General features: G+C 44.6%; 1 pseudogene across 1 annotated transcript in view; it reads left to right on the top strand.

Annotated features, from left to right (window-relative positions):
• Positions 1-11,937: 11,937 nt before the first annotated feature.
• LOC148141522 (putative G protein-coupled receptor 139) overlaps positions 11,938-27,720 on the top strand; it is a 30,827-nt pseudogene continuing 15,044 nt past the window's right edge. The window contains exon 1 of the transcript XR_015752543.1: positions 11,938-12,199. The product of XR_015752543.1 is annotated as a putative G protein-coupled receptor 139 (transcript). The remainder of the gene's footprint in view (positions 12,200-27,720) is intronic.

Below are 27,720 nucleotides of genomic sequence, written 5' to 3'. Positions count from 1 at the left end.
CCCATGGCACCAATGTGGATTTCACCAGTTTCCTCATTTCCCCTCCCCCCACCTTAACCCAGTTCCAACACTCCAACTCAGCACCGCCCTCATGACCTGTCCTACCTGTCCATCTTCCTTCCCACCTATCTGCTCCACCCTCCTCTCCGATCTATCACCATTACCCCACCTTCGTCTACCTATCACACTCTCAGTTACCTTCCCCCCAGCTCCACCCCTCTCCTATTTATCTCTCCACCCACTAGGCTCCCAACCTCATTCCTGATGAAGGGCTTTTGCCTGAACCGTTGATTCTCCTGCTCCTTCAGACATCCTGAAAAGTGACCCAGATCAACAGCAATTAGGGCTGGGCGATAATTGTGGCTGAGCTCAAGGTGCCAACAACTCAGGAACCACATTATTTTAATAACATGCATCAGATCAGGCAAGGAGCTGCTACCATGAGCTTCTCAACATGTGAATACAGTGCCATATACCAGTTTCAATCAGCAGTAACTTTAAGCTGAGAAATACACAGCCCCATCCCAGCAGTTTCAGCAGAGTGAGTGCTGCCTTGGTATAGATTACGATTTGTGGGAGGCAATTTGTGGGGTGGACAAAGTTAAAAATCACACAACACCAAAGAACAAAGAAAATTGCAGCATAGATACAGGCCCTTCGGCCCTCCAAGCCTGTGCTGATCCAGATCCTCCATCTAAATCTGTCACCTATTTTCTAAGGATCTGTATCCCTCGGCTCCCTCCCATTCATGTATCAGTCCAGATACATCTTAAATGGTGTTATCGTGCCCGCCTCTACCACCTCCACTGGCAACACATTCCAGGCATCCACCACCCTCTTCATAAAGAACTTTCCATGCATATCTCCCTTAAACATTTCCCCTCTCACCTTGAATTCGTTACCCCTAGTAATTAAGTTCTCCACTCTGGGAAAAAAAGCTTCTTGCTAGCCACCCTGTCTATGTCTCTCATGATTTTGTATACCTCAGTCAGATCCCCCCTCAATCTCTGTCTTTCTAATGAAAATAATCCTAATCTACTAAATCTCTTTTCATAGCTTGCGTCCTCCATACCAGGCACCATCCTTGTGAACAACCTTTGCACCATCTCCAAAGCATCCACATCGTTTTGGTAACGTGGTGACCAGAACTGTACACAGTATTCCAAATGTGGCCAAACCAAAGTCTTATACAATTATAACATGACCTGCCAACTCTTGTACTCAATACCCCATCTGATGAAAGAAAGCATGCCATATGCCTCTTGACCATTCTATTGACATTGCCGGTGCACACTTGTGAAATGAAACCTTATTCCTAACCTCACTGCTCTTGACTTCCTGGACACTGGAATGACAATTTAGGTTCCCATCCCCAGGCTGAATTAGTTTAAACATTTCCGAAAGGCATTTGCAGGTATCCCCCCAGGATATTGGTAGCCCTCTGGTCCAGGTGTAGACCATCCTGTTTGTAGAGGTCCCACCTATACCAGAAAGAGTCCTAATTATCCAAGTATCCGAAACCCTCCCTCCTTCACCATCTGTGTAGCCATGTGTTCAACTCTTCTCTCTCCCTATTCTTCACCTTGCTAGCACGTGGCATGGGAGACAAACCAGAGATATCAATTCTATTTGTTCAAGCTCTAAGCTTCCACCATAGCTCCCTGAATTTCTGCCTTAAATCCCCATCCCTTTTCCTACCTATATCATTAGTGCCTATGTAGACCACGACTTGGGGCTACTCCCTCAACCCCTCAGGATTCCCAAAAACGTGATCCGAGACATCAAAAACCCTGGGAGGCACCACACCAACCGTGAGTATCTATCGTTCTCACAGAACCTCCTATCTGTCCCTCTAACTATGGAGTCCCCAGTGACTAATGCTTTGCTCCTCTCCCCCTTTTCCTTCTGAGTAACAGGGACAGACTCCATGCTACAGACCTGTACCCCATGCCTTACCCCTGGTAATTTGTCCCCCCCAACAGTATTCAAAATGCTATACTTGTTATTGAGGGGAACGGCCACAGGGAATGCCTGCACTGCCTGCTAGTTCCCTTTCCGTCCGCTGACTGTAACCCATCGGCCTATTTCTTTTACCTGATGTGTAACTACCTCCCTGTAACTCCTCTCCACCTCCTGAATGATCCGAAGTTCATTCACCTCAGCTCTAGTTCCCTAATGTGGTTTTTGTGGAGCTGGAGTTGGGTGCACTTCCCACAGAGAAAGTCAACGGGGACACTCATGGTGACCCTCACCTCCCACATTCCGCAGGGGGACCATACAACTGTCCTAACCACCATTCCCACTATTCTGAATTCCCAAAGAGACTATTGAAAAATAAGGAATAAAAATAATACTAGTTACCTTACCAATCCAACGCATGGAGCTCTTTTTTTTGGTTAGAGGATGAGGATGGGTGGGAGACACTACTTAAGTAGTGTTTCGGGTAACGCACCTGAACAACTACATTACTTCACTTACTCAGCTCCTGCTCAGCATGTGCTCTGCCTCGTCACAAGTTTTTAAGGAGGCGATGTTCCTTCCCACCAGCCCTCTGGTCATTGCTCCCGCTCCTCCTGCTGCAAAACAAAATGGGGCAGCTAAACAAAAATGCAGCTTTCTCTGGTCCTGCTCCCAATTTTAGATTCAACCAGTTAGTTTATACTGAGTTAGAAACCGGAATCACATTAATGGTCTCAGTGAGTTTATTTATTACACGATACAATGGGGAGTGACTTTCAGTTTGAAAGCGAATTGAGGGGCTTGGGGTAATTTATATATAAAGTAACAGGTTACAGGCTGGAATCTAATCAAGGTGGTTTACATACAGAATAACTGATACCCGGGATTGAGTTACAGACTGGAATCTAATCGAGGATTTTGGGGTGGTTTCCATACAGAATATCGGAACCTGACCCAGGTGTGTGAATAACCTATGTTAGTCTGACATCCAGGAATTGTTTAGTGGAGCTTGCTTTGCATTCCAAGGACTCAAATATCGCCATTTCATCTGTCTCCCATCAAAATTCACAGGACAGTGACTAGAGGCTATACGAAGAGAAATACTGTTTCTGTAATACCTTCTGTACACAGAACACTCCTGGGTTTGATACAGCATAAATCTATCTCCACTCCATCCTCATCAAACACTCCCAAGACAGGGACAGCATCTGTTAGGTAGAGAATAACATCCCACCTCTACCTTGTTCCCATCAAACACTTCTTGGCCATGGGTTTGAAATGCAATCTCCACACTATCCGATAACAGTAGGTCAGTCACTGAATTTTGTTTAATCATTTAGGGAGCTAGTCAGTTTCATGAGGTCTCTCCCCCCTCTCTCTCTCTCTGTCTCTCTCACTCATCGACACGCACACGCCCAGACACACACACACACACACACACATATTGTCGCTATCCTTCCATTTGTGTCTCCTTAATTCTCCCATTCTCTTTTCCTCTCACTTCTCTACATCCCTCCCTGAACTTTCTCTTGTTGTTTTCAGAGAGTACATGACACCATTACAATGTTAAGTCAGACTGTGCCATGTGGATAATGGTGTTTGCTGTGCCCTGGAGGGTAGAGGACTGGCCAGTGGTCAGTTAACAGTGTCATTTCCAGCTTGGTGAGCTAGTACCAAGTGAAGCTGCCAGAAGGGTCACTGCTAAAACCACCTGCAAATATAATCAATATCAATGATTAGCCGAAGGGAACAAATGTAATGTCTCCAGGTTCACTGACAAGTCCAATGCTGAGTGGGAGAGAAAGTTGTGGGGATGATCAAAGAGGGCTGTAAACAGATATGGACAGCTTCACTGAGTGGGCATGGAATTGGCAGATGGAATATAATGTCGACAAATGGCCGTTGCAGCAGCCAAGTCCACCCTTTGAGACTGCCATTGGGGATTTGTCTCTGAGGGAGGGCAGTGTAGATCAAACAGAGGGATATGAAGATGGGAACTATGCACAGTGTGTTGTCTAACTGAGGGATACGGAGATGAGAGGTGTGCACAGTGCTCCCAGTGTGGGTCGAACTGAGGGATATAGAGATGGGAAATGTGCACAGTGTGTTGTCTAACTGAGGGATACGGAGATGAGAGGTGTGCACAGTGCTCCCAATGTGGGTCGAACTGAGGGATATAGAGATGGGAACTGTGCACAGTGTGTTGTCTAACTGAGGGATACGGAGATGAGAGGTGTGCACAGTGCTCCCAGTGTGGGTCGAACTGAGGGATATAGAGATGGGAAATGTGCACAGTGTGTTGTCTAACTGAGGGATACGGAGATGAGAGGTGTGCACAGTGCTCCCAATGTGGGTCGAACTGAGGGATATAGAGATGGGAACTGTGCACAGTGTGTTGTCTAACTGAGGGATACGGAGATGAGAGGTGTGCACAGTGCTCCCAATGTGGGTCGAACTGAGGGATATGGAGATGGGAACTGTGCACAGTGTGTTGTCTAACTGAGGGATACGGAGATGAGAGGTGTGCACAGTGCTCCCAATGTGGGTCGAACTGAGGGATATAGAGATGGGAACTGTGCACAGTGTGTTGTCTAACTGAGGGATACGGAGATGAGAGGTGTGCACAGTGCTCCCAATGTGGGTCGAACTGAGGGATATGGAGATGGGAACTGTGCACAGTGTGTTGTCTAACTGAGGGATACGGAGATGAGAGGTGTGCACAGTGCTCCCAATGTGGGTCGAACTGAGGGATATAGAGATGGGAACTGTGCACAGTGCTGAAATCCATGTACATCCTATCCGCTTTCTGCAAAGACCATTCCCTCCATGACTATCTGGTCAAGAACATGCCCCTAACAACCCACCCTCCCCTCCGTGCACCTACCCCTGCCACTGCAGGAATTGTAAAACCTGCGCCCACACCTCCCTCCTCACCTCCATCCAAGGTCCCAAAGGAGCCTTCCACATCCATCAAACTTTCACCAGCACTTCTACACATGCCTTTTATTATATCCGTTGCTCCTGACGCGGTCTCTTCTACATTAGGGAGACTGGACGCTTTCTCACAGAGTACTTCAGGGAACATCTCTTGGACACCCGCACCAATCAACCCCACTGCCCTGTGGCCGAACATTTCGACTCCCCCTCCCATTTTACCAAGGACGTGCAGATACTGGGCCTTCTGCTACTACCATACCACCTAACGCCTGGAGGAAAAACGCCTCATCTTCCACCTTGGGACCCTTCAATCACATGGCATCAATGTGGACTTCACCAGTTTCCTCATTTCCCCTCCCCCTACCTTACCCCAGTTCCAACCTTCCAGCTCAGCACCATCTTCATGACCTGTCACATCTGTCCACCTTCCTTCCCACCTATTAGCTCCGCCCTCCTCTCAGATCTATCACCTTTACCCCCACCTCCATTTACCTATTGCACTCTCAGCTACCTTCCCCCCAGCCCCACACCCTTCCTATTTATCTCTCCATCCCTGAGGCTCCCAGACTCATTTGTGATGAAGGGCTTTTGCCTAAAACATCAATTTTCCTGCTCCTCAGATGCTGCCTGGCCTGCTATGCTTTTCCAGCATCACACTGTACACAGTTCCCTACTCCATATTCCTCAGTTAAACCCAGACTGGCAGCACTGTGCATTGTTACCATTACCATAACCCTTGCCTCAAGCTGTTTTGAACACAATTGGAAAGTCACAAGTCCTTTACAGTGCCAATAATGAGCACATTCTCTTTCCGTTATCCAGCTGAAAGTAAAACTTGCAAGGATATTAGAGGTGCCTGCACATAGTACACCTGCCTGAACACCGAACCGGTGAGCTCTGAAATCTGCCCCCATTTGGAGAAATACTGCATCAAATATCCTTACCCAAAAGATAACCTGTCCCTCTCCAGGACATGACCCTGATCCTGCTACACCTTCCCTGTGGTATCCCAGTCCCCACCCGCTGTCCGTTTGCTGACATTCCCGGTTCCTGCACTTCTGACCCACTGTTTCCCGAATGCTCCGAATAAAATTCACTGCATTGATCATCGCCTCTTGTCTTCTCTCAACTCCCACTGATGTGTGTGTGTGTCTGTGCGTGTGAAAGAGAGAGAATGCGTGTATGAGGGAATCAGCTCAGCTCAGTTGGTGGTATTGTTGGTTTACAGAGTAGTGTGATGCCAACAGCGTAGATTCAATTCTTCTCACTGGTTTGAGGTTACCATGAAGAATTCACTTTCTCAATTTCTTCTCTTGCTTGATGTCTGTTGGCTCTCAGTTTAAATTAGCACCTTAATTCTGAAAGTTTGTAATTTCACACCGAATGTCCATAACCAACTATGTGCAAGTCAACTGAAATGAGGCTTTGTTGTTCCAGTTCATGTCAGAAAATGTGTCACAGTTCAGAAAGAAAAGAAAATTGAAATTGTTGGAGAGAAACCCAACAAGTCTGGCAGCATCTGAACAGAGAGAGACAGAAATATTTTTTTGTCTCCAATATAATTTTTTTCAGGTCAGGATCACATCAGACTCGATTTGTTTGCTGTGTTTGTCTGCTCAGATGCTGCCTCATCTGCATTTCTCCACCATTTTCTGTTTATGTTTCACATTTCCATTACTCTGAACATTTTGCTTTTCTTGCTCGGTCTATATGTTGAACTTGGTTAGATTTGGAGAATATTGTTTGTTCCTGTTCCCAACACCCAGTTGTTGTACCAGTGACACGAGTAAAGACATTTTAGAGGCAGTTGCACTTCATGAAACAAAAGGAATAGATTATTGATGATTGCACACTCTGTGTCTTCCACTCAACAAGATTGTCTCCCCAGGCTCTGAAAGCTTTTCATCGATAGCACAGAATAATTGCAGAAAAGATGGTGATCACCCAGCCTATCATCTCTGCACCAGCTTAGAATGAGTTACATATCTGTTGTTATTGTCCTGTAGTCTCCCTTTTCCCCTACACATTTTGTTATCTGCGCCTACTTTTTTGAATGACCAGTGCAGATACGAACAATCTTACCGATCTGCATACCCAATATTAAATAGTGGACATATAACATGTTCATCCCTCTATTGAATGTTATCCTTTTCTGTTCACATTGTTGTTCAGCATTCCATCTCCCAAATATAGTTTGTTTCCTTGCTATACATTATATTTAAATCCGTTTGTCAGAAACAGTGATGTTAAAATACTGGTGACTGGGGAATATGATTGTACTCCCCTCCAATCTCCACAGCCACTCTCCCCATTTCTTTCTGTTTCCCAATCAATGTCAAATTCATTCTGTCTCTGCCTCATTAATTCATAGGTTTTCACAAATATGTTCATTGTACATGTTAAGCTTGGCTTTGGACTGAAGTCCAAATATTACTGCTTTAAAGAAAATAAATTGCAAAGAGAAGTTTGTCAATTTTTAAAACAATAAGTAACTAAAGCACATTGTGCCTTGAAGTTACAAAGTTGCCTTACTAAAGCAGTTAAAGGAATGTCCAGACATATCCAAACTTCTTCTGTACGGTCAGGGCAAATATGCCCAATGGCATTCTTTTGGTTGGTGGTTGTTCCAGTGGAGGAAAAATAAACACAATAACAATCTTATGACTGTGTTCTTTTCTTTGTGTGGAGGGGGCATGTGCAAAAAGAAAATATCCATCATTCTCCCTCAAAACAACTTTGTCCATCATTTGCCAATGGAATGTAAGACTGATAGCCAGCAAAGTCAAAAGAATAAAGAGAGCAAATAAAATAACAGCATGGAACAGTACATTTGGCTCTCCAAACCTGCGCTGATCCATCCTCTACCTAAACCTGTCACGTATATTCTAAGGGTGTCTATCCCTCTGCTCACTGTCCAATCATGTGTCTGTCTAGATACATCTTAGATGATGCTTTCATGCCCGCCTCCACTATCTCCAATAGTAACGCATTCCAGGCATCCACCACCCTCTGCGTAAAGACCATTACACGCATATCTCCCTTAAACATTTCCCCTCTCATGTTGAACTCATGACCCCTATAATTGAATCCCCCACTCTGGTAAAACGCTTCTTGTTATCCACCCTATCTATACCTCATGATTTTGTAGACCTCAATCAGGTATGCCCTCAACCTCCGTCTTTTTAATGAAAATAATCCTAATCTAATCAACCTGTCTTTATAGCTAGCACCCTCCATACCAGGCAACACCCTCTGCACCCTCCCCAAAGCATCCACGTCCTTTTGGTAATGTGGCGACCAGAACAGTGTGCAATATTCAAATGTGGCCAAACCAAAGTCCTATACAACTGTAACATGACCTGGCAATTCTTGTATTTAATACCCCATCCGATGATGGAAAGCATGCCGTACGCCTTCTTTATCACTCTATCGACCTGCATTGCCAACTTCAGTGTACAATGGACCTGAACACCCAGATCTCTCTGTGCATCAATTTTCCCCACGGCTCTCCATTTACCATACATTTCGCTATTGAATTAGATCTTCCAAAATGCATCACCTCACATTTGCCCAGATTGAACTCCATCTGCTATTTTTTTGCCCAACTCTCCAATCTATCTATATTCCGCTGCATTCTCTGACAGTTCCCTTCATGATCAGCTGCTCCACCAATATTAGTGTCAGATGACTTGCTAATCAGATCACCTATACCTTCGTCTCGATCATTTATGTACATCACAAACAACAGTGGTCCCAACACGGATCCCTGTGGAATACCACTGGTCACAGTTCTCCATTTTGAGAAACTCCCTTCCACTACTACGCTCTATCTCTTGTTGCCCAGCCAATTCTCTATTCATTTAGTTTGTACACCCTGGACCCCATGCGACTTCACTTTCTCCCTCAGCCTACCATGGAAAACATAAACAAATGCCTTACTAAAGTCAATGCATTTGACATCTACAGCTCTGCCCATATCAATCATTTTTGTTGCTTACAGTCATAGCCATTACAGACATAGAGACATACAGCATGGAAGTAGACCTTTTGGTCCAACTTATCCATATTCCTGAAAGAATGCTATTAATTTGGTAAGTCTTGACCTTCCCTGCACAAACTTTGTTGCCAATCACTGATAAGCCCATTTTCTTCCAAATGGGAATAGATCCAACCCTCAGTATCTTCTCCAGCAGCTTCTCTACCACTGATATCAGGCTCACTGGTCTATAATTACCTGGATTATCCCTGCGACCCTTCTTATTCTGGATTAGTGGTGCTGGAAAAGCACAGCAGTTTAGGCAGCATCCGAGGAGCAGTAAAATCGACGTTTTGGGCAAAAGCCCTTCATCAGGAAAGGGGACAACATTAGCAATTCTCTAATCCTCAGGGACCTTACTCATGTTAATGATGCTGCAAAGTTATCTGTTTAGGCCCCACCTATTTCCTTTCTTGCTTCTCTCACAACCTGAGATAGATCTCACCTGGACCTGAGGACTTTTCCACCTTAATGCCTTTTCAAATACCCAAAACCTCCTCCTTCCTTATGCCAACTTGACCGAGAGCAATCGAACATCTATCCCTAACCTCAACAGCCATCATGTTGGACAGCAAAGAGGGTTACCTCAGATTATAACAGGATCTTGATCAGATGGGCCAATGGGCTGAGAAGTGCAGATGGAGTTTAATTTAGATAAATGCGAGGTGCTGCATTTTGGGAAAGCAAATCTAAGCAAGACTTATGCACTTAATGAGAAGGTCCAAGGGAGTGTTGCTGAACAAAGAGACCTTGGAGTGCAGGTTCATAGCTCCTTGAAAGTGGAGTCACACGTAGATAGGATAGTGAAGAAGGCGTTTGGTAGGCTTTCTTTTATTGGTCAGAGTATTGAGTACAGGAGTTGGGAGGTCATGTTGCAGCTGTACAGGATGTTGGTTAGGCGACTGTTAGAATATTGTGTGCAATTCTGGTATCCTTCCTATTGGAAAGATGTTGTGAAACTTGAAAGGGTTCAGAAAAGGTTTACAAGGATGTTGCTAGGGTTGGAGGATTTGAGCTGTAGGGAGAGGGTGAACAGGCTGGGGCTGTTTTCCCTGGAGCGTCAGAGGCTGAGGGGTGACCTTATAGAGGTTTATAAAATTATGAGGGGCATGGAGAGGGTAAATAAACAAAGTCTGTTCCCTGGGGTTGGGGAGTCCAGAACTAGAAGGCATAGGTTTAGGATGAGAGGGGAAAGATTATAAAAGAGACCTAAGGGGCAACGTGTTCAAGCAGAGGGTGGTACGGTTATGGAATGAGCTGTCAGAGGAAGTGGTGGAGGCTGGTACAGTTGCAACACTTAAGAGGCATTTGAATGGGTGTATGAATAAGAAGAGTTTTGAGGGATATGGGCCGAGTGTTGGCAGGTGGGACTAGATTGGGTTGGGATATCTGGTCGGCATGGACGGGTTGGACCGAAGGGTCTGTTTCCATGCTGTACACCTCTATGGCTCTATAACTCTATGTCTCTCTCCTCAGTGAATACTGATGCAGGGTATTCATGAAAAATCTCACCCATTTCCTCTGACTCCATGCCTAACTTTACTCCTTTGTCCTTGAGTAGGCCAACCCCTTCTCTAGTTACTCTCTTTCACCTTATATATGAATAAAAGGCTCTGGGATTTTGTTTATCCCTGTTTGCTAAAGATATTTCATGACCCATTTTAGCCCTCTGAATTGCTTGTTTCAGATTTGTTGTCCTTTCCTGTTATTCTTTGAAAGCTTCGTCTGTTCTTAGTCACCTAGACTTTATGTATGCTTCCTTTTTCCTCTTAGCTAGTTTTACAATTTCATCTGTCATTTATGGTTCCCTAATCTTGCCATTTCTATCCTTCATTTTCACAGAGACATGCTTGCCTGCACTCTAATGAACTTCTATTTAAAAGCCTCACACATATCAAGTGTAGATTTCCCTTCAACAGCTGCTCCCAATCCAAATTCCCCACTTCCTGCCGAATTTTGCTATAGTTGGCTTTCCCCCAATTTATCACTTTTTCTTTAGGACCACTCTTGTTTTTGTCCATAATATTCTCAAACTTACAGAATTGTGATCACTATTCCCAAAGTAATCCCCACCTGAAACCCCAACCACCTGGCTGGGCTCATTCCCCAATTCCAGGTTCAGTATGGCCCCTTCCCAAGTTGGACGATTTACATACTGCTCTATAAAACCGTCCTGGATGCTGTGAACAAATTCTACTCTCTTGAGACCTCTAACACTGGGTGAATCCCAGCCAATGTTGAGAAAGTTAAAATCTCACATCACCACAATCCTGTTGCTACATCTTTCATAATATGTGCAAATACTTGTGCCTCTGTCTCATGCTCGCTGTTGGGAGGCCTGTAGTACAGCCTCAACATTGTTACGGCACACTTCCTATCTCTGAGCTCTGTCCGTATTGCCTCACTGCTCGAGTCCTCCATAGTGCCCTCCCAACACAGCTGTGATGTCTTCTCTGATCAGTAATGCAACTCCTCCACCACTTTTACCTCCCACTCTATCCCACCTAAAGCATTGTTATCCTGGGATATTTAGTTGCCAATCATACCCTTCCCTCAATCAGGTCTCAGTAAAAGCAGGAACATCATACTCCAGGTACTAATCCAAACCCTAAGTTCATCTGCCTTACCTACTACGCTCCTCGGATTAAAACAAATGTACCCCAGACCACCAGTCCCCTTGTGTTCATCATCTGCTCCCTGCCTACAACTCCCCTTAGTCACAATGACTTCATGATCTAGTTCCTTACAGTCTTTAGTTACTACCTCTTACTGTCCACTAACCTCCTCATTTGGTTCCCACCCCCTTTACACATTAGCTATATCAACATCCAAACCAGTCCAGTTATCATTGTGAACTGAAAGTGCTGTTCTGAAAGGGGTTAACTGGAACTGTTTGTTCAGTGACCGTGATTGATGTCAGTCTCCATTGATTCTAATTATGTCTCTGAAGGCTTTCCCTTTCCTTTTACTAAGGGGTTTCTCTCAATGTAGCATCGGATGCATAATCTCTAACACTAAGAGGAATCAGCAGCTGCAGAGACAGGGAGAAGAGAGATCAGAATCTGAGAACAATAGACTGGAATGTTCCAACAATGGATCAGAATCTGAGAACAATGGATTGGAATGTTACAACAATTGACAGGAGATTATCCGCTGGCCTTGTCTATCTTACCTTTCCGTGGGCATCATTAACAATGCGGATACAAGCTGTACTTATGATTATTCAGGCGGGTTACTATCCCATCCTTGCTATTGTTGGTGTTCCCGGTAAGTCTCTCTTTCTCTGTCCATTTACAATTTGGAGGTGTCGGTGATGGACTGGGGTGGACAAAGTTAAAAATCAGTCAGCAACATGTTATTGTCTAACAGGATTATTTGAAAGTGCTAGCGTTTGGAGGGCTGCCCCTTCATCAGGTGGCACAAACACTCGATGAAGGAGCAGTGCTTCAAAAACTTGTGCTTCCAAATAAACCAGTTGCACTATAACCAGATGCTGTGTGATTTTTAACTCTGTCCATTTATTAATTCCATAAACTATGGTGAACATCTTTGCTATTTCCGTTATTAATATTTGGCAAAGATGACAACTATTATCTTCAGCTTCAATGAAATGTCCATTTGTTATTCATGAATTTCCGGTCCCTACTTCACAAAAGCTGAGAACAAGACTGTTCACAATATCGAATGTCTTTTTTGCCCTGAGTTGATTTATTAGATTAGATTCCCTACAGTGTCGAAACAGGCCCTTCAGCCCAACCAGTCCACCAACCCTCCAAAGAGTATCCCACCCAGACCCATTTCCCTCTGACTAATGCTCCCAACACTATGGGCAATTTAGCATGGCCAATTCACCTGACCTACACATCTTTGGACTTTATGTCTTTGTATTCTCTCCATTATCAAACCTGTCCACTACGATTCTCCATCTCTGCTGCTGCTGAATAAATCATTGTCTACACTTTGATAAAATTTAGGTTTTCCAGTTCCAGTTCTCTTCTGGTCACTTTCCCAATTATAAATATTTCAATCACAAACTTTTTCTTGTCTCTCAATTGACTTCACGATAGGGACACTGTGTCCAAGTAGTGTTGTCACTGGACAGATAATTCAGAGACACAGGTGATTACATGAAACATGCTGTTTCGAATTCTATGAGGAGAAAGTGAGGTCTGCAGATGCTGGAGATCAGAGCTGAAAATGTGTTGCTGGAAAAGCGCAGCAGGTCAGGCAGCATCCAGGGAACAGGAGAATCGACATTTCGGGCATTCCTGAAGAAGGGCTTATGCCCGAAACGTCGATTCTCCTGTTCCATGGATGCTGCCTGACCTGCTGCGCTTTTCCAGCAACACATTTTCAGCTCTGTTTCGAATTCTACCAGAGTTGATGGCAAAACCTATATTCAACTGATCACAATTAGAATAAAAATTGAATTTCACTGCTAACAACCATAAAATCAGCAGCATTTTGTTTAAAATTTGTTTCACTGATGTCCTTTGGCAAGGAAATCTGACATTACTGCCTGGTCTGGATTCAGTGTGACCTGAGACCTACAAAAATACAGTTTGCTCTGTACTGCCTTGTGGAATGGTCTCACAGTCAAGGGCAATTAGTGATGGTCGACAAATGCTCCCCTTGTCAGTGATGCCGATGTCCCATCAAATAACAAAATTAAGGTTAAATCAAACAAAGGAAGGTGCTGCAGATCTAAAGTGAAACGAAACACCAAGTGCTGGGGAAACTGAGGAGATTTGGAAGCCTCTGCCGAGAGAAAAACAGAATTAGCATTTTTCAGTCCACTGACCGTATATCAGAACTGAAAGCAGCTGGGAAATAATGTGATTTATGCGGGTGACATTGATGTTTGTTTTAAAGGAGAGAAGGAATGAGTTGAATAGGTGGAGAAAGAGAGAGATAGAAAAAAGAAGGAGCAAACAAAGAGTTTGTTGATGGAAAAGAAATAAAATGTGGTTTTATTTTTCGCCTTTTTTTCTATATTCTTGAATATCATTCCCATGTTGTAATATATCCAAATCCCTGTTTAAAGTGAGTTCTGTCCTCTCTGTATCTCTTCCCTGAGTGAGGTAATTGTCTTTTATTCATTAATGGGGTGTGGGAGTTGCTGACTCTTTAGTTGCCCTTGAAAGGTTGGTGAGCTGCCTTCTAGAACCACTGCAGTCCACGAACTGTAAATTGCCGCTGCACAGGTCTGTTTGGTTCATTTCTTTCAGGATTTGCAGTGATTGATATAGATGTGAAGCTGACTTAGCCATTTCAAAGGGCAATTGAGAGTCAATAATATTTCTGTGAGTCTGGAGTCACAGGTAGGCCAGACCAGATAAATATGACAGATTTCCTTTCCTGAAAGATATCAGTCAACCAAATAGTTTCCCTGAGAATCAACAATAGCTTCATAGTTTCATTAGAATCTTCATTCCAGAAATTTTATTGAATTCAAATTCCACAACCTGCAATAGTGACATTCAAATTCGGGTCTGGTTGATTACCTGGGTTCCTCGGTAAATAGCCTAGATATAATACTCCTAGATCATCATCTCTCTAGCATCACCGATCATCTCCAACAACAGTAATGGTGTTGCTGTTCTCTAAACAAAAAATTGTGTAGTTGCATTTCAACTACTTCTGTGGAAAGCAGACATTTCAGGTTACTGGGACTGGGTAGAGATGTAATGGCTTATCAACCAGGAAAAGAAACGGAGAATTAGATTACTTACAGTGTAGAAACAGGTCCTTCGGCCCAACAAGTCCACACCGACCTTCCGAAGAGCAGCCCACCCAGACCCATTCCCCTACATTTACCCCTTCACCTAACACTACGGGCAATTTAACATGACCAATTCACCTAACCTGCACATCTTTGGACTGTGGGAGGAAACCAGAGCAACCGAAGGAGACACGGGGAGAATGTGCAAACTCCACACATACAGTTGCCTGAGGCAGGAATTGAACCCGGGTCTCTAGCGTTGTGAGGCAGCAGTGCTAATCAATGTACCACCGTGCTGCCCACAACCACTGTGTCACCTTGCGGCCACAACCACTGTGCCATCGTGCCACTGAGAGAAAGCATTTTCAATACTGAGTGGGTACGTCATGCATACAGAAATTTGTCTTGCTTCTGTCACTGGAAAATCAGTGGAAGTTCTGTGGAAGGTTTATGTTGTCAGCTGCTGCATTCATTCGAGGAGACTTGAGGGTCTGGTGACCCTACTCTGGATGACTATCCTGGTGTATGAACTAGTTGAGCTCCAAGAACAAAACTAAGAACAAAGAAAACTACAGCACAGGAACAAGCCCTCCAAGTCTGTGCTGATCCAGATCCTCCAGCTAAACCTGTCACCTATTTTCTCAGTGTCTGTATCCCGTTGCTCCCTGCCCATTCATGTATCAGTCCAGATACATGACACTTAAATGACACTCGTGCCTGTCTCTACCACCTCCACTGATAACGCGTTCCAGGCACCCACCGTCCTCTGCATAAAGAACATTCCATGCATAACTCTCCTAAACTTTTCCCCTCTCACTTTGAACTCGTGACGTCTTGTAATTGAGTCCCCCACTCTAGGAAAAAGCTTCTTGCTGTCCACCTTGTCTGTGCCTCTCATGATTTTGTAGACCTCAATCAGGTCCCCCCGAACCTTAGGCTTTTTAATGAAAATAATACTTATCTACTCAACATCTCTCCATAGCTAGCACCCTCCATACCAGGCAACATCTTGGTGAACCTCCTCTACATCCACTCCAAAGCAGCCATATCCTTTTGGTAATGCGATGAACAGAACTGTATGCGTATTCCAAATGTGGCCGAATCAAAATCTTATACAACTGTAATATGACCTGCCAACTCTTGTACTCAATATCCAGTCCGATGAAGGAAAACATGCCGTACGCCTTCTTGACCACTCTGTTGACTTGTGTTGCCACCTTCAGGGAACAATGAACCTGAAAACCCAGATCTCTCCGTATGCCAATTTTCCCTGGGACTTTTCCATTTACTGCATAGTTTGCACTTGAATTGGATCTTCCAAAATGCATCACCTCACTTTTTTCCAGATTGAAGTCCATCTGCCATTTCTCCATCCAACTCTCCAATCTATCTATATTTTGCTGTATTCTCTGACAGTCTCCTTCACTATCTGCTCCTCCACTAACCTTTGTGTCATCTGCAGACCAAATATATATATTCCTCCAGATCATTTATGGATATCACAAATAATGGTGGTCCCAGCATGTATCCCTGTGGAACACCACTGGGCACAGTTCTCCATTTTGAGAAACTCCCTTCCACTTCTCTCTGTCTCCTGTCAGTTTGTTGTCCATCTTGCATGGGGCACACCGTTGACCCCTTCACTTTTTTCATCAGCCTACCATGGGGAACCTTATCAAATTCCTTACTGAAGTCCACGTATAAAACTTCTACAACCCTTCTTTCATCAATCAACTTTGTCACTTCCTCCAAGAATTCTATTAAGTTGGTAAAACATGACCTTCCTTGTACAAAACTATATTGCCTATCACTGATAAGCCAATTTTCTTCCAAATGGGAATAGATCCAATCCCTCAGTATCTTCTCCAGCAGCTTCCCTACCTCTGATGTCAGGCTCATTTGTCTATAATTACCTGGATTATCCCTGGTAACCTCCTGAAACAAGTGAACAACATTAGCAATTTTCCAGTCCTCAGGGACCTCACCCTTGTACAAGGTTGCTGCAAAGATATCTGTTAAGGCACCAGCTATTTCCTCTCTTGCTTCTCTCAGTAACCTGGGAGAAATTCCATCCGAACCTGGGGTCTTGTCCATCTTAATGCCTTTTAGAATACCCAATACTTCATTCCTCCTTTTGCCGACTTAACCGAGAGCAATCCAACATCTATACCAAAACTCAGCATCCATCACATCTCTCTCCTCGGTAAATACCAATGTGAAGTACTCATTAAGAATCTCACCCATTTTCTCTGACTCCATACCTAGCTTTCCTCCTTGAATGGGCCAACCATTTCTCTAGTTACTCCCTTGGTCCTTATGTATGAATAAAAGGCTTTGAAATTTTCCTTAACTCTGTTTGCTAAACATATCTCATGACCCCTTTTCGCCCTCTTAATTCCTCATTTCACATTGGTCTTACATTCCCAAATTCTTCAAAAGCTTCATCTGATTTCAGTCACCTCGACTAAATGTATGCTTCCTTTTTCCTTTTAGCTATTGTCACAATTTCACCTATCACCATTTTAAACCCTCATTTTCACAGGAACATTTCTCTCCTGCACTCTAATCAACCGCTCTTTCATAGCTTCCCGCATATCAATTGTGGATTTGCCCTCAAACATCTGCTCCCAATATACATTCGCCAGCTTCTGCTGAATTTTGATTTATTTGCCCTTCTCCCAACTTTGCACTCTTCCTTTAGGACCACTCTTATCTTTGTCCATGGAGTATTCTCAAAATTACAGAATTGTGATCACTACTCCCAAAGTTATCACCAACTGAAGCCTCAATCACCTGGCTCATTCCCCAAAACCAGGTTCAGTATGGCCCTTGCCCGAGGTGGAGTATTTACATACAGCTCTATAAAACGCTCCTGGATGCTCCTAACAAATTCTGCTCCATCTAAACCTCTAACACTAAGTGAATTGCAGTCAATGTTGGGAAAATTAAAATCTCACATCACCACCTCCCTGTTTCTCCTACATCTTTCCATAACTGTTAGCATCTTTTTATGTCTATCTCATGCTGGCTGTTGGGAGGCATGTAGTACAGCCCCAACATTGTTACTGCACCCTTCCTATCTCTGAGCTCTGCCCATATTGCCTCACTGCTCGAGTCATCCACAGTCCCCTCCTTCAGCATAGCTGTGATATCCTCTCTGACCAGTAATGCAACTCCTCCACCCCTTTTACCTCCCTCTCCATCCCACCTGAAGCATTGGTATCCTTGAGTATTTAGTTGCCAATCATGCCCTTCCCTCAACCAAGTCTCAGTAATAGCAGGAACATCATACTCCCAGGTACTAATCCAAACCCTAAGTTCATCTGCTTTACCTACTACACGGCTTGTATAAAAACAAATGACCTCAGATCACCAGTCCCTTTGCGATCATTATCTGCTCCCTGCGTACTGTTCTCGTTAGTCACGCTGACTTCATTATCTAGTTCCTTACAGTCTTTAGTCACTACCTCCTTACTGTCCACTAACCTCCTCATTTAGTTTCCATCCCCCACCACATTAGTCTAAACCCTCCCCAACAGCGTTAGCAAATGCACCCCGAGGACATTGGTTGCAGTCCTATCCAGGTGTAGACTATCCAGTTTGTAATAGTCCCACCTCCCCCAGAACAGGTCCCAATGTCCCAAAAATTTGAACCCCTCCCTCCTGCTCCATCTCTAAAGCCACCCATTCATCCTGCCTATTCTTTCATTTCTACTCTGACTAGCGCATGGTGAGATTACTACCTCTGAGGTCCTACTTTATAACTTGGCTCCTAACTCCCTAAATTCTGCTTGTGGGACGTCATCCCATTTGTTTCCAATATCACTGGCGCCTATAAACTCTGGTGTAAACCCCTATATGCATCATGACAGCTGGCTGTTCACCCTCCCCTTCAGAACTTTCTTAGACATCCCTGACCCATGCACCTGGGAGGCAACATACCATTCAGGAGTCTCAGTTTTGACCACAGAACCACCTATCTACTCCCTTACAATTGAATACCCTATGAATATAACCCTTCCAGTCTTTTTCCTGCTCTTCTGTACGTCAGAGCCAGCCATGGTGTCATGAACCTGGCTACTGCCGCCTTCCCCTGGTGACCCATCTCCCCTAACAGTATCCAAAATGGTATACCTGCATTGCAAGGAAATGACTGCAGGGCACTGCCTTCCTGCTCTTTCTCTGCCTTTTGGTCACCCATTCCCTCTCTGCCTCAGCAATCAATCCTAATCTGCATTGTGACCAATTCACTAAACGTGCTATCCACGACCCCCTCAGCATCGCGGTTGCTCCAAAGTGAGTCCATCTGCAACTACAGAGCCATCATGCGATCTAACAAGAGCTGCAGCTGGACACACATCTTGCATATGAAGGTGTCTGGGACATCAGCCGCATCCCTGAACTCCCACATTGAGCAAAAAGAGCATAACATAGATCTGAGATCTCCTGCCATCTTAGCTTAGATAAATGAAAAAGGAAAGAAAAAGTTTTTACAAATCACAAAACTAAAAAAAAGAAAAACCCAATCAAATCAGTCCCTTCATCCAAATTATGAAAAGAGATTATAAATCGTTGATGACATTACACTGATCCCTGAAGCACTTTACAAAATTGCAGCTTTTCAATGTGAAAATAACCACTGATCCCTGCGTTTTGTTTCCTGTTAGTTAACAAGAGGTCACTGAACAAGGAGCTGGTCACAGAGTAGTGTCACCTCCTTCAACACGACCTGCAGCTTCACACCGGGAGGAGGGCCGTGCTGCCAGTGACTGTTAGGGTCATTGTTTCATTGAGCTTCTCTGTTCCAGAACTTTACAGATTGGAGCGGGTGACATATTGATTCGGTCCCAGTACGTCAACATCAATGTCACCATTCGGTGATGGTGACATATGGTAAATGAGGTTAATGCAATGTTTTCTCCCTCAGCAGGGAGATGCCGGTTGTATCCTCGTTTTCCCAGTCTTGCAGGATCCCTGATGGGGTATATGACTCTGCGGGGTCCCCATGCGGAGAGGTAGAGGAATTGAAGGAACTCTCACTCCATTAATGTTGGATTGTGACCACGTTGGTGAATACCCATTGTCCTGGCAACAGTCACAGCCTCTTCATTCAGAAGCAGTCAGCCATTCCCATCATCTTCAGGTCTCCACGTAAAAAGGAAGGATGGCCTCTCGGATAAAGGCCAGTCCCTTGATACATCATTCAATATATCCTCCCCTTCACCACTCACTACCACTAAACAACCACATGAAAATATCCCGTGTGCACTGTCAGCAATGGAGCTACTGGAACCGTCAGGGAGATGGAACAATGCTTCCGATGTCTGAGTGGGTCGGAGTGAATTCTCCAGTACACACTTTACCACTGAGTCATCCTTCAATACACACTGTACCACTAAGTCCTGTTAATGTCTCTCCATTTATGTAAAATACTACCTTACATTCTTCCAGAAAAGTACGATGGCAGCTTATATAACACATTATATTCCACCTGCCAAACTATTATCCAACGACTTTACCTGTATATACCCATTTGCCGACTCTTCACCTTCTCTTGATAATTTAACTTCCTGCTTATCTTACAGTCATCGCCAAACTTAGTTACAATATATTTGGTCCACTCCTCCTAATCAAGGATGTAGATTATCAATAGTTGAGAACCCAGATCTGGTTACTGTGGGACTGCTTTGGTTACATTCTGTCAAACTCATCAAGACTGATTTATCTCGAATGCATCCTTCCTGTTTGATAACCAGCCTGCCCTCATTCCACTGTAATGCATTTGAAGGACCGAATAAGAACAAGGAGCATAGGTCAGCAATTCAGCCCCATGTCCCTGCTCTGCCATTCAGTATAATCATGACTGATGTCCTTTCAGCCACATTTTCACTTTCCTAACATCACTCCATAATACTCCACTTACTAAATGTTCCCTGCATTCAATGTATACTGGGTTAATGAATTACAGTGATTCATTACAAAGATTCACAACACTTTGAAAAAACTAAGTACTCCTCACCCCTGTTTCATATTTGCTTCACGTTTTCCAAAAACTATGATCTCTTGTTCTACATAGGTCCACAGGAGCTAATATCCACTCCACGTCTCCAGTGACAATCGCCTTTAGCATCTTACATACTTCAATGAGATCTCCTTTCATTCTTTTAAACTCTCAAGATTAAAAGGTTGAACTACCAAATCTCTCACCATAAAACCTAGTCGTCATCCCTGGAATCAATCCAGTGAACCTCTTCTGATCTGCCTCCACTGCAAAAACATCCCCCATCTCATCAGGCCATCCAAACTATACTCTAGTTGTGGGCTCACTGATGACTTGCATAGTTGCAGTAACATTTCCATGTGTCTATAATCTATCCTTCGAGAAATAAATGCTGAAATTGCACTTCTCATTACCTGCTGTACCTGCAAGTGAGTTTTCGGTGATGTGTACGAGGAAACCCAGGTCCCTCTGTTCCTAAGCACGCTGACATTTCTCTCCGTTTAGATAAGGAATTGTCTGTCTAATTCTCTGACCAAAATGAATAACCTCATACTTATCCACATTAAATTTCGTCTGCCAAATCTTGTTCCATTTGCCTAACCTGTTGGTAAATTTCAACCTACTTTTCCAACTAATTCAGTGTTATGTGAAAGTTTGAATCGAATATTTTCTATCCCCTTATCCAAGTAATAAGGCAGATTGCAAATAGTTTAGGGCTGGGAACTGAAATCTATCGTGCCCCAAAAGTTGTCAACCAGAAAATGACCCATACATTCCCTGACAGAATACCCTGACCTTTACTATAGTCATGGGGAGGGATATGAGCACACTGTATGGGCAAGTATTTAATTGGGGGAAGGGAAATTGCAATGCTATTAGGCAGAAATTGTGGAGCATAAATTGGGAACAGATATTCTCAGGGAAATTACCAACAGCAACGTGGAGGTTGTTAAGAGAGCACTTGCTGCGGGAGCTGGACAGGTTTGTCCCACTGAGGCAAGGAAAGGATGGTAGAGTGAAGGAACCTTGGGTGACAAGGGATGTCAAACATCTAGTCAAGAGGAAGAAGGAAGCTTAGTTAAGGTTGAGGAAGCAAGGATCAGACAGGGCTCTGGAGGATTACAAGGTAGCTGGGAAGGAACTGAAGAATGGATTTAGGAGAGCTACAAGGAGTCATGAAAAAGCCTTGGCGAGACGGATGAAGGAAAATCCGAAGGCATTCTACACTTAGGTGAGGAACAAGAAGATGGCCAGAGTGAAGGGAGGGCCAATTAGGGATAGTAGAGGGAACTCGTGTCAGGAGTTGCAGGAGGTAGGAGAATTATGAATACTTTGCTTCAGTATTCACTACTGAGAGAGACCTGTTCGTTTGTGAGGACAATGTGAGACAGGCTGATATGCTCAAACAGTTTGATGTTAAGAGGGAGGTTGTGCTTGAACTTTCGAAACACATGAGGATAGGTAAGTCGCCAGGGTCAGCTGGCATATACCCAAAGTTAATACAGGAAGCGAGGAAAGAGATTGCTGCACCTTTGTGTCCGTGTTGTCCACTGGGGTAGTACCAGATGGTTAGAGGATGGCACATGCTCAAAGTAGGGAATATGGACAACCATGGGATTTACAGACCAGTTGGTCTTAAATCTTTGCTGGGCAAACTATTGGAGACGATTCTGAGAGACAGGGATTCATGATTATTTGGAAAAACATAGTTTGATTAGTGATAGTCAATATGGCTTTGTGAGGGGCAGGTCATGCCTTACAAGCCTTATTGAATTCTTTGAGGACGTGACAAAATGCATTGATGAAGGTAGAACATTGGATATAGTTTATATGGATTTTAGCAAGGCATTTGAAAAGGCTTATCCAGAAAGTCAGGGGCATGGGATACAGGGAAATTTGGCAACCTGGATACCAAAGTGGCTGGCCCATAGAAGACAAAGGGTGGTGATAGATGGAAAGTATTCAGCCTGGAGCTGGTGACCAATGGTGTTCCACAGTAATCTATTCTGGGACCTCTGCTCTTTGTGATTTTTATTAATGATGTGGATGAGGAATTGGAAGGGTGGGTTAGTAAGTTTGTTGATGACATGAAGGTTGGTGTAGTTGCGGATAGTGTGGAGGACTGTTGTGAGTTGCAACGGGCCATTGACAAGTGCAGAACTGGACTGAGAATTGGCATTTGGAGTTCAACCTGGAAAGGTGTGAAATGATTCATTTTGGAAGATCAAATGTGAATGCAGATTGATAGGGTTAAAGGCAGGAATCTTGGCAGTGTGAGGAACAGAGGGATCTTGGGGTCCACGTCCATAAATCCCTCAAAATTGTCACCCAAATTGATATCATTGTCAAGAAGGCATATGGTGTGTTGAATTTATTAGCAGGGGGATTGGGTTTAAAAGCTGCAAGGTTATGCTGCAGCTCTGTAAATCCCTGGTTTGACCACACTTGGAATATTGTGTTCAGATCTGGTCGCCTCATTATAGGAAGGATAGAACATAGAACATAGAACATAGAAGAATACAGCGCAGTACAGGCCCTTCGGCCCTTGATGTTGCGCCGATCCAAGCCCACCTAACCTACACTAGCCCACTATCCTCCATATGCCTATCCAATGCCCGCTTAAATGCCCATAATGAGGGAGAGTCCACCACTGCTACTGGCAGGGCATTCCATGAACTCACGACTCGCTGAGTAAAGAAGCGAGATGTGGAAGTTTTAGAGAGCATGGGAGGAGATTTATCCATCACAAAACAATGCTGACTCTGATGGATATGGTTTGACTTTGCAAATCTCCTGTCATTAATTACTTGATAATTGATTTCAATATCTTGTGTTAAATCCTAATATTTTGCACACAGGTCTTTTATTCTCTATTGAAGATTAAGTTCTTCCCTTTCTATGACCATTACATTCCCTTTCAATCCCTTTGTTAAACAGCTCAAGGTTTTAAAGGTCTACTCTGATTGCTGTGGCTGAGGCAGGAGTGGCTGAATGGACTCATTCCCTTCTTGGCTTGCAAGCTCGATCGGTTGAATGACCTCCTGGTGTTCCTACTTGGTAGTCTTGGTGGCCTGAATGTCTTTTTCTTATTCCTGAATAAGAGGTGCAAGGTCTGCCTGTCCTCCTGTTGATGTGTATGAGGCTTGAGGGCTTATTGGAATTTTTCAATTGCTGTGTGACAGTTTGAAAGGCTGAAGTGTCCCCTCATATTTCTCCATAACAGGCTTGTGAATGGTCTCCTGCATCCTTGGATTGGGATTGAGGGAGTGAATAGTCTTCTGCTCCTCCCATACAGCAGACATGTGGCTGAATGAACTCCTTCTTTCCTGTCAAAAAATCTCAAGTTGTTATGTGCCCTTGTCCAATTACTATGCGATAGTGTCAATGAATTGAATGGCCCCCTCTTATTCCAGGATGCCGTTCTCCAGTCACATTGGCCTCGTCCATTTCCTGTGTCACAGGACGAGGGTCAAGACGAGGCTGGATAGAATGATGCTGTTGTGGTGTAACAGGATATTGGTACTGCATGGCTGACTCTGGGCCCGGTGTTATAGGCTCGAGGGGCTGATTGGCCTCCTCCTGTACCTGTATATCATGCTCCTGGGCCCGAACGGCCGAAATTCCCACAGAGTTCTAGGGTACACCTGATCAGGTCCTGGAGATTTATCCACCTTCATGCAATTTAAGATATCCACCACCTCCTCCTCTGGGATATGGACATTTTTCAAGATGTCACCATCTATTGCCCGGAATTCTATATCTTCCATGTCCTTCTCCACGGTAAACACTGATGCAAAATACTCGTTTAGTAACTCCCCATCTCCTGCGGTTCCACACATCGGCTGCCTTGCTGATCTTTGAGGGGGTTTGTTCTCTCCCTAGTTGACCATTTGTCCTTACTGTATTTATGAAATCCCTTTAGATTCTCCTTAACTCTATTTGCCAAAGCTATCTCATGTCTCCTATTTGTCCTCTTGATTTCCCTCTTAAGAATGATCTGACTGCCCTTATACTCTTCTAAGGATTCACCCCATCGCTGCTGTTGTACCTGGCATATATTTCCTTTTCTTTTGACAAAACCTCAATTTGTCTGGTCATCCAGCATTCCATACGTCTACCAGACTTGCCTTTCACCCCACCAGGAACATACTTCCCATTTTCCAGCCATCCCCTCACCTGCAAACATCAGCTCCCTCCAATCAATGTTGGAAAGTTCTTGCCTATTACCATCAAAATTGGCCTTCCTCCAAGTCATGCAAGCCGTGAAAGGCAATTCGGCTTCAATGAATTGAAAAGTACATGGCAAAGATTTAATGGAAGACGTTTAATGTCTGTTATTTATAGTAACACTGTAAGGTGTACAAATACATTTATGATTTGAAGATGCCGGTGTTGGACTGGCAAAGTTAAAAATCGCACAACATCAGGGTTATAGTCCAACAGGTTCAATTGGAAGCACTAGCTTTTGGAGCGCTGCTCCTTCATCTCGTGGTCGTGGAGTATAAGATTGTAAGACACAGAATTTATAGCAAAAGTTTGTAGTGTGATGTAACTTAAATTAAATATTGAAAAAGACCTTCATTATGTCTCTCATCTATTAGAATGACCACATTGGTTTCAGTTTTTTCGCATGTAAATCGCAAAACCTTTTTTTAAAAGTTACATTCTCAAGTGAACTTTAGCAATTGGTGGATGGCAGCCCAGATAATGAATTGAAGATGTGAGTTCCCCTGTGTGATACTGTCTATGCCATAATGTTTAGACTGATTCTAATCTAAAAAAATGAATTTACAGAATCTTTTATGGATTCATGCAGATTTTGAGGGTTGTAAAATGTAACTCTGCAATCACAAATTCACCCCACAAACTTATATGTGCATGCCTGCGTGTGTGTGTGTGTGTGCATGCGCGGTGTTGTGAGTGTCTGTGACGGCGTGGGTGCATGTGTGTAGGTGTGAGTATAAATGGGCATAGGTCTATGAGAGGTTGCATGGGTGTGCGTGCGTGTGTGTGTGTAGGTGTCTGTGTGTGTGTAGGAGTGTGTGTCTAGCACTGTGTGTGGGTAGGACTGTGTGCGTGTGTGTGTGTTTGTGTGTAGCACTGTGTGTCCCACTCACACATCACCGCTGTACTCACTCACGTAGACTGTCCCGTTCACCCATCACCCCTGTTCTCACTCACCTACACTGTCCCCTTCACCCATCACCCCTTTAGTCACTCATGTAGACTGTCCCGTTCACCCATCACCCCTGTTCTCACTCACCTACACTGTCCCCTTCACCCATCACCCCTTTAGTCACTCATGTAGACTGTCCCGTTCACCCATCACCCCTGTTCTCACTCACCCTACACTGTCCCCTTCACCCATCACTCATGCACTTTTTTAGATTAGATTAGATTAGATTACTTTACCGTGTGGAAACAGGCCCTTCGGCCCAACAAGTCCACACTGTCCCGCCGAAGCGTAACCCACCCATACCCCTACATTTACCCCTTACCTAACACTATGGGCAATTTAGCATGGCCAATTCACCTGACCTGCACATCTTTGGACTGTGGGAGGAAACTGGAGCACCCGGAGGAAACCCACGCAGACACGGGGAGAACGTGCAAACTCCACACAGTCAGTCGCCTGAGGGGGGAATTGAACCCGGGTCTCTGGCGCTGCGAGGCAGCAGTGCTAACCACTGTGCCACCGTGCCGCCCACTTGCTGAGCTTCACTGTCCCCTTCACCCATCACCCCTGCACTCACTGGCCTACACTGTTCCATTCACCCATCATCACTGTACTCACTGACCTGCACTGCCCCGCTCACCCATCACCCCCTGTATTCACTGACTTACACTGTCCCGTTATCCCACATCCTTGTACTCAGTGACCCGACACTGTCCCGTTCGCCCATCACCCCTTTACTCACTGACCTACACTGTCCCATGTGACCATCACCTCTGTACTCACTGACCTACACTGTCTCATTCACTCGAACCTCTATATTCGCTGCCCTACACTATCCCAATCACCCATCACCCCTATACCCACTGACCGGTACTGTGCCCTTCACAATTCACCAGTGTACTCACTAACCTACATTGGCCTGTTCATCCATCACTCCTGTACTCACTAATCTACACTGTCCCGTTCACCCATCACCCCTGTACTCACTAATCTACATTGTCCCGTTCACCCATCACCCCTGTACTCACTGACCTACACTGTCCCGTTCACCCATCACCCCTGTACTCACTGACCTACTCTGTCCCGTTCACCCATCACCCCTGTACTCACTGATCTACACTGTCCCATTCACCCATCACCCCTGTACTCACTGACCTACACTGTCCCGTTCACCCATCACCCCTGTACTCACTGACCTACACTGTCCCGTTCACCCATCACCCCTGTACTCACTGACCTACACTGTCCCGTTCACCCATCACCCCTGTACTCACTGACCTACACTGTCCCGTTCACCCATCACCCTTGTACTCACTGACCTACATTGTCCCGTTCACCCATCACCCCTGTACTCACTGACCTACATTGTCCCATTCACCCATCACCCCTGTACTCACTGAGTTGCACTGACCCGTTCACCCATCACCTGTTTACTCACTGACCTACATTGTCCCGTTCACCCATCACCCCTGTACTCACTGACCTACATTGTCCCGTTCACCCATCACCCCTGTACTCACTGAATTGCACCCATCGCCCCTGTACTCACTGACCTACATTGTCCCATTCACCCATCACCCTGTACTCACTGAGTTACACTGTCCCATTCACCCATCGCCCCTGGACTCACTGACCTACATTGTCCTGTTCACCCATCACCCCTGTACTCACTGAGTTACACTGTCCCATTCATCCATTACTCATTACTCATTACTGGTCCTCCTGGGAGCAGATGCGGCGGAGACGAAGGAATTAGGAGAATGGGATGGCGTTTTTACAGGGGGCAGGATGGGAGGAGGTGTAGTCCAGGTAGCTGTGGGAGTCGGTTGGTTTGGAGGACCAGTTCAAAATACGTACAACACAGATGGCCTCCTTCTTCAAGGACCGCA

The sequence above is a fragment of the Chiloscyllium plagiosum genome, unplaced genomic scaffold (assembly GCF_037043375.1).
Source record: "Chiloscyllium plagiosum isolate Xiang-an unplaced genomic scaffold, Cpla_swu_hap1 HiC_scaffold_33, whole genome shotgun sequence".
Classification (NCBI taxonomy): domain Eukaryota; kingdom Metazoa; phylum Chordata; class Chondrichthyes; order Orectolobiformes; family Hemiscylliidae; genus Chiloscyllium; species Chiloscyllium plagiosum.
This window is presented reverse-complemented; position numbering and strand designations above follow the sequence as displayed.